Source organism: Camellia sinensis, chromosome 3, assembly GCF_055761805.1.
Source record: "Camellia sinensis isolate YWXY chromosome 3, ASM5576180v1, whole genome shotgun sequence".
NCBI classification, from domain to species: Eukaryota; Viridiplantae; Streptophyta; class Magnoliopsida; order Ericales; family Theaceae; genus Camellia; species Camellia sinensis.
This window is the reverse complement of record NC_138963.1, coordinates 136,904,945-136,912,780: the sequence shown is the minus strand read 5'-3', so window position 1 is coordinate 136,912,780 and position 7,836 is coordinate 136,904,945. Positions and strand designations below refer to the sequence as shown.

The window sequence follows — 7,836 nt, the reverse complement described above, 5'->3', positions numbered from 1 at the left end:
ACTTTTTAAATAAGTGTGATTATATATATATTTTTTAATCACACATTCTAATTAAAGTGTGATTATTTATATATTTTTTAACCACACCGTCTAATTAAAGTGTAATAATATATACGCTATTACTTTTTAATCACACTTTTTAAATGAGTGTGATTATATATATATTTTTTTAATCACACATTTAAATTAAAGTGTGATTATATATACATTATTACTTTTTAATTACACTTTTTAAATAAGTGTGATTATATATATATATATATTCAATTACACTCCCTAAATAGGTGTGGTTGTATAAAATATTCTAATTTAATTCTTATATAAAATATATAATTCCCAAATTCGCGTCTCTATTCTAAACCTATGAATGGCAGAGGACGACTTTTTCTATTCCCAACAAACATTACAAGAAATTAAAATTTTAGAGACAAATTTTTATGAACAAAAATAATTTATCTGCAAAAATTATAATTTTAAAAACAAAATAAAAGAATTTTGAAAAAAAAATATATTTAATCGTATTATTACAATTTTTTTGACAAATCTATTTGATTGTGAAAGAATTAGTGACTTTTTATCTACAATTTTAATCGGTCCCAATAAACTCAACTAACACATTATTTTATTTTATTTGCATTCTTTGAACTTCAATAGTCGGGAGATTTCATTCAAAGGCTCCGTCTGTCTGTCTCTCTCTCTCTCTCTCTCTCTCTCTCTCGATCGAATCCCTAATTTCCTTCTCCATAGAATCGGGGGTTTGTTGATTTCGATCCCTAATCTGATCTCAGAAACTCTTGATCTGCACTTCTAATCGGTGCTTTGTTGATTTCGTCCCCAAGGAGTCTCATATCGTCTCTCTCGATAGTGATTTCAATATCCAGGCTTGATCAATTAATCGATTTCAATCTCATTGATTTGGTTTTCAATCTATTGTTCACATTTGTTCTTCAAAAATGCTTATTTATCAGTGTAATGTTTGTGTTGATTATGTGGTATAACGGCCTTTTCAACACTGACTCTATCCTCAAGGAACAACACCAATGGCAACAGGAGCAAGAACGTTGTAGTATCATCTATATCTCTTCGTCAGAAAACACTAAGTCCGATCTTGGAACTGAAGGAATTGGCCTCTTCGCTTTTGGACTCCTCCAAGCGCCATCTCGATCGCTTGCATTCGGAGATCCTCAAGGACCTTGAGCCTCTCTCTCTGTCTCTCGTCTTCATAAACGATTAAAGGTCTCTGTCTCTCTCTCTCTCTCTCGCTAAAATTTTATCATGATGTGCTCTAATTGCTTGATCGAAATTTCACCATAGAACTACAGGTTGAGTTCTGATTGTTCTGTCTCTGTGTCTGTGTGAGCACACGCAAGTGTGTGCTCCTCTGCATTGTTATTATTATTATTTGTAATCTTGAGTTCATTTCCAGAAAGAAAAAAAAAATTGCAGAATGAGAGGTTGAAATGTTAGATTAAATTTTGTGAGATGAACTGAATTGTCATTGGAAAAGAAAAGTGTCATGGTGAGAAACTCTGTACAGATTAAACTTATAGATGCTTCGTGCTTGCTCTTACTTTTGCTTTAAATACCATCACGGCAAGGCCTTAATGGCATAGTTTTGTTATGGGACAATGATTAAAGTTTGTTTGTGAAGAATGGAAGAAAGAATTATGCAGCTAGCAATGAGAATATATTGGAAAATATTAACAAGAGTTATAATAGTTTTATCTAAGCAATTAAAGATTTTACATGGAAGAGTGTTGTTTGCGTTGAAATATCAATATGGAATCTCACCTTCCTAAATAGCATGTCAGCATCGCAGAATAAGGAAAGCGGTTGGTGTCAGGAAGAGTTTAAAAGTACAGGAGGAGAGCATATGGAGTCTGAGATGTTTTAGGGCTCGAACTACTTTGATGATGTGATAAAAAGGTGTTTGATTTTCATTTTAAAAATGAGATTTCATATCCTTGTTTTTATTTTTATCTGATATATATAATATATAGTGTACATGTAACTTCAAAAATTGGCGGTGAGTTAAAGATTATGACATATTAATACTGAATTATTGTCCTAAGATTATGCAAAGAGGCTGAGAATTGCAGAGAGGCATTGTTCTTATGAGAGGCTGTGAGCATTTTTCATGCAGGATTTGCCATTGGTTCCGGTTTGGACATGAAGTGAGGCTTTTCGAATGTCTTCTCTGCAATTTTTTTTTTTTTAAACATATTGAAAATCTAATAGATTTTCAATTACTGAAAAATTTAACACTACATAACATGGTTTGAAATTGGGTGGAAAATATTTCCATTGAGAAGGTTTTTATATCTTCTTTCTCTAGTTCAATGGATAAAATGACATATTAATTATGAGTTTTAAGAACCTTTTTTTAACTGTTTCTTGTTAAATATTAGGACTTTGTATTGTGACTAGGATTGATCACTTAAATTGGTGACATTGATTTTCCACCAGAAAATGGAGATCTGGATTGGAAACTTGCAAGTAACTTTATTTCCCTAAAATGTCTTTCTTTGTGATTTTCTCTTCTAAAGTGTCTTCAGTTATTTCACTTCATATGGTCCCCAAAACAAAAATAAAAAATAAAAACCATCTCTGCTAAAATATGAAAAAGTAAGATCAGGGCTATTTTGATAATCACCTAAGAACAATAACCCATCTCTACAAAATACAAAAAGTTATTTCAATAACATGCTTTCCAGTGAAGTCTAATGATTTCATGGTCTCAGCTTCACAAAATGAGGTGTGAACCCCGAAATATTTAGGAATTGATTGGGGTTCTTCAAGTGGTGTACTAATCATTTGACTGTTATGATCTTTTTATTTATGGATCCATATCTCTTTGTTATGGGGCCAAGACTATGAGATTATCTCTCTATCAACAGATTATTGTGATTCAATATTTGACCTAAATACCCAAATGTAGGTAGAAGGAGTAACTACACTAATTCACACAACACAAGTGTCATGGGATAACACTCTGGACCATGCATCATATTTCAGAGTTGGCAAGGTATTTGAGTTTACTAACCAATTAGAATTGTGAATAATATAGAATAGAATTGTGATAAATAAATCGAAATTCTATATCATAATATATCGTATCGCTATATATATTTATTGTCATGTTCTATAATATTCAAGTTCTTGTGAAACTCTTTTTGGTTGCAGATTGTGGAGGCAAAAGTTCAGCTAGTGCTAAGGCTCCTGCCACTACCAAGGTCTGGAGAGTTTAACCGTCTGGAGAGTTTAACCTTCTGTACACCTTGGAAAAATGAATGCCCAAAAACATGAATACATGAATCTGTTAGTCTGTAGGTGATGGGGGTTCCCAGCATCAATGGCGATGCAAGTTTTCCATGCCCTTAGAAGTGATAGGTTTGAGTAAGCCAGTAAGCAACACTGGTATAGAACTTTCTGATTTTATCTTTTTGTATCCAGATAAAATTTTCTGATATTCTTTTTTTTAATTTTATCCATAATTTTTGTGATCAGTGAAGTTATTAGAAAGTAACAAATGGGGCAGAGCATAAGCATTTGTGACACACATGAGTAAACATAAAAAGCTATAAACCCTAGATAAAACAACATAATCTTAATTCTCCACAATATTGAAGTCTCAGGAAATGAGTTTAACCTTCCAGTCCTCAGAAAAAAAAAAAAAAGTACCCGAAGTTATGAACATATGAATCTGTCAATCTGTAAATGATGGGGCTTGCTTGCATCCCTGTAAGAAGCATTGTTTGTGCGTGTCTTTTTTTTTTTTTTTTTGTCAGAAGAAAGTTACCTCTCTCTTTTGCTCTCTTGTTTGTCATACTACAATTGCTTGAAGCAGCCTGGTGTCTTACAAACATAGTGGCAGGAATGCCAGAAGAAACTAAAGCTTTGTTGACTGCCTTACCATTGCTCATTGCTAATCTTGGAGGTTAGTGATGGTTTCTGCATTTTCCATTCAATGTGAAAGAATCTAAATGTTTCTTTCTTTTACTTATCAGAAAAAGTAAATGTTTTTTCTTGTTCTTCTTCTTTTTGTGTGTAGTATTTTTTTTCTTTCTCTATTTCCTCTTCATAAATTAATACCGAAAAGTTGTTATGGCTTTATGAGACCTAAGAGTGACTGACAGTACATTGAAGTTGGATTACATAACCAAGTAATTAAACATACCAGGTTAACACTCAAATACTGGAACTATGGGGGATTGTTCATTTGTTTGTTCTTTTGGAGTTGACCCATCTTGACTTGGTATATTAATTGCTTTTCTTTCTCTACCTTGATCTGAGCTTTAATTTTTGTTGGGATTTAGTTTAGTTTACTCTCTCTGTTGATGTGTTGCTATAATAATTTTTTGATAAAATCTTTTCAAGGCAATGATTTACTAATATGTGTTTATATATACTGTTCAATCATGCTCCACAGGCTACAGGAAAACCAGCTTCATATAAAGAGTGAGGGTAATATTGATAAATCCAAATCTAGTAACCTTTTGTTATTTCATAATTGGAGAGTGAACCAATTATGCAGTTCTTTTTTCTTTTATTTATTTATTTTTAATTTCAAATTAATTGGATTATGAATCAATGGGAGTCGAGTTAAGTTGAGTTCTTGTTTGCCAAAAATACTATGTTTGCAGTGATTTGGCGGGGCGGGGGGACTCTTTTTGTTATGTTTGGTATATAATTTTGGATTTGTGGGTTCTATATATATTTGGCTTTATGACTTTAAAATATCTGGCCATACATTGAAGATTTTCATTATGGATTTATTTATTGTATGTATATGTCATATTTATATATGGTAATACAAACATTTTATATTAGTAACAATCAAAGTTGTTATTTCTTTTCTATTGATGTAGGGGATGAAGAGTCAGTATGATGAAAAAATGTCTGATTTTGACTTTTGGAAGATAAGAACAGTCTCTACCAAAATATTAAGTTTATTCATATGCTTCTAGCAGTTTATGAATTAATTTGTGTTTTTATTTTTCAGATCAGAAATTTCCTGAAGAGATGCAAAATATGGTCAAAGAATTCAAGAACTTAGTTTTTTCAAGTTTTTTTTTTTCATTTTTTAATATATGTAATCACAGTTAAATTTTTTTTATTAAATCCTTTGTATATACTTTTGAACATTTAACTTTCATTTATAGAATATATGACGTTATTCCATTCAATATATGGTTGTGATTCAGAATTTAGTATATAGTGTGTATTACATTCTTCAAATGATCGTATAAAAATAATATTAATTATTCTTTAAATATGTCGAATTTTTTTTATCATAGGTTTTTATTAGTTATTAATTACACTTAAAATATGTGATTTAAATATTTTTAATCACACTTGAAAGATGTGATTTAAATGTTTTTAATTACACTTAAAAGATGTGATCTAAATATTATTAATCACACTTAAAAGATGAGATGAAAGTATTTTTTAATGACACTTAAAAAATGTAATAAAAACTCTCAAAGATCACACTTTATTAAAACTTAAAAGGTGTGATTAAAAAACATACATCACACTAAAAAAGTATGATATTTATCTGTATTTGTAGTAGTGGAAACTGATAATCACCAAAGGGTCCAATCCGGTAAAATTTTTTGAAAAATCGATTTTAAATCAAATAATGCTAAAATTGGACTGCTTTGCCAGATACAGAGTTCCCACCCAAATATTTTATTTTGGGGGGAAATTTAGGAAATCTTGACTCGTGCCAAAAGCCACGTGTCCGTCATCACCAAAGTTGTCTCGACACGGGAACTTAGGTACGAGAGGGAAAGGTCCTGAAATGAGCACCCCCGCTTGCTCGATCAAAGATCGGCCTTTACTAATCATGATATGATGTTTTATAAACATTATGTGTTCTTGTTCCGATTATTAATTTAACCTTACTATGTGATGCGCACAAGCAAATATAGATTAGTTTGCTCAATTTGGAACAAATTGTTTGTTTTCGAAAATGGTTTGAAGTTACCACCTTCAAGTGGGCTTAAAGATGCGGATTTGCCACCAAACATAGCGGGCTTAAAACGTGATTTGCCACTCAACAAAGTTGGCTTAAAACATATATTCGTTGAATTGTTCCAATGCAAACAACAAGCCTTCATCCATAGGCATTCATGCAGTTTAGAAAGTAAGCACATAGTCTCATGGAAAACATGCTTAATCATGACAATATGTTAATCACACTCATGCAAATATGCTAAAGCGTAAAAGCTCACCGAGCACTTCGAGCCAAAACAAAAATTAGTTAGAAAAATGCATGATCCTAACTATACAAGATGTCTAATGCAACACATGCAATAATGCAATTAATAGGCTCAGCTACAAATATGTCATATGGATCGATTTGAACATGCGATTAAATACGTATTCAAAGAAGTGTTGAAATTACAATGTAGTTTGAATGATGCGCCGAGGCTCAGTACATGCAATACGAATGAATGGATGCAAACATGTGAGCATGAGGTATGTTAATTGAAAATGACCCTAATCCTACCATCAAAAGCGATTAAATAAAAGGGAGAAAGACGTGGGGTTAGAAGACATACACACATGCACGCACACTTATTACAACATTATGTCCTCGCGAAGGAGGGCCCGAATGAATGAGCTAACTAACTAGCTACGCTAATTAAGCTAACCATTTCAACACAATTTAACCAACTATTCTAAGCTAATTAAATATTACAAATCAATCTAATTATCTAAATACTTCACTAATTAATTACAAAGCAATTAAGCTAATTAATTACGACATAAAGTAATTAACTAACCATTCTACTTAAATAATTACAACGTTTGCACGAATTAGTTACCACTAATTAACTAAGAAAATTATAACAAAATTCATTATACTAATGAATCAATTAAAGCAATCAAACGCCTTCAATGAGCACCAAGGAAGCTGGATGGAGATTGCATGCGCATCGCGTAAAAGCTGCTCTGTCTGCCCTACACTGTCTGTGTTTCACCTTCAGCCACTGCCTCTGTTTCTACAAAACTACACTGTTGGCCACACATCAAGGGTCGACCATGCATTACTGATGACCGGCTGGGCCCACAGAGGGTCAGCCGTGCATTGATTTGGTGCAAGCTCTGTTTTTGTGCTCTGAGTTGAAATCAGTGCAGATAGAGCATTTTCAAGTTCTATTTGTCCTTCTTTCCTTCGCTGTCATAAGAAAGCCTCAAAAGAAGGTTGAGATTGACTCCAAAACCATCAATGAGCGATGTGATCGCTTGATGATCTTGGATATCATCTTGGACCAAAAATCAATGAATGCAATGCAAATGGACCACCCCTCCCCTTTTTGTCATGGAATGAACTCAAAAAAGAGGAAGTTGAGACGCTTCAAGGACATCAAAAACACTATGAATTAATGCTTGATGACCCTTGGTACAAAGGAACTTGGCATAACGTTCGGCCAAGCTCAAGCTATTCAAGCCGTTTTCTTTAAGTGGGTTGATCCAAATTTTAAACCAATTGTTTTAGGCCTAGCCATTCATTAGTCCATTTGTGCGAATATGATGTTCAAAGTCCTCTAGTCCAAGAAGTGATGTCAAGCAAGAGGTCTCTCTAAAACATGAGAAGGAGACTACATTGTTGACGGTGAATCTCCGAAGAGATTAAGCCATTAAGTGTAGGTCTCTTTTACATGCCTTGAGTAACCTCAATTGGTTGAAACCATTCTCATAAATGAAAGATGTGGATTCATTAATTGATTAGTGAAAAATCAGCCTCAAAGCATGTGAAATGATCCAAGAAAGCATGTTAAACAAGAGGTGTGTTAACTATGTAACCTCAAGGGTGCCTAACAAGGT

The 7,836-nt window shown here is 32.8% G+C and overlaps 1 long non-coding RNA gene across 2 annotated transcripts; it reads left to right on the top strand.

Annotated features, from left to right (window-relative positions):
• Window positions 1-686: 686 nt before the first annotated feature.
• Window positions 687-5,132, top strand: LOC114270328 (uncharacterized). 2 transcript variants are annotated; one of them, XR_014364499.1, is made up of 3 exons: window positions 687-1,236; window positions 3,184-3,937; window positions 4,869-5,132. It is a non-coding gene; the product is annotated as an uncharacterized LOC114270328 (long non-coding RNA). The 2 variants fall into 2 exon arrangements; XR_014364498.1 differs by lacking the exon at window positions 4,869-5,132 and adding an exon at window positions 4,181-4,654.
• Window positions 5,133-7,836: the final 2,704 nt, after the last annotated feature.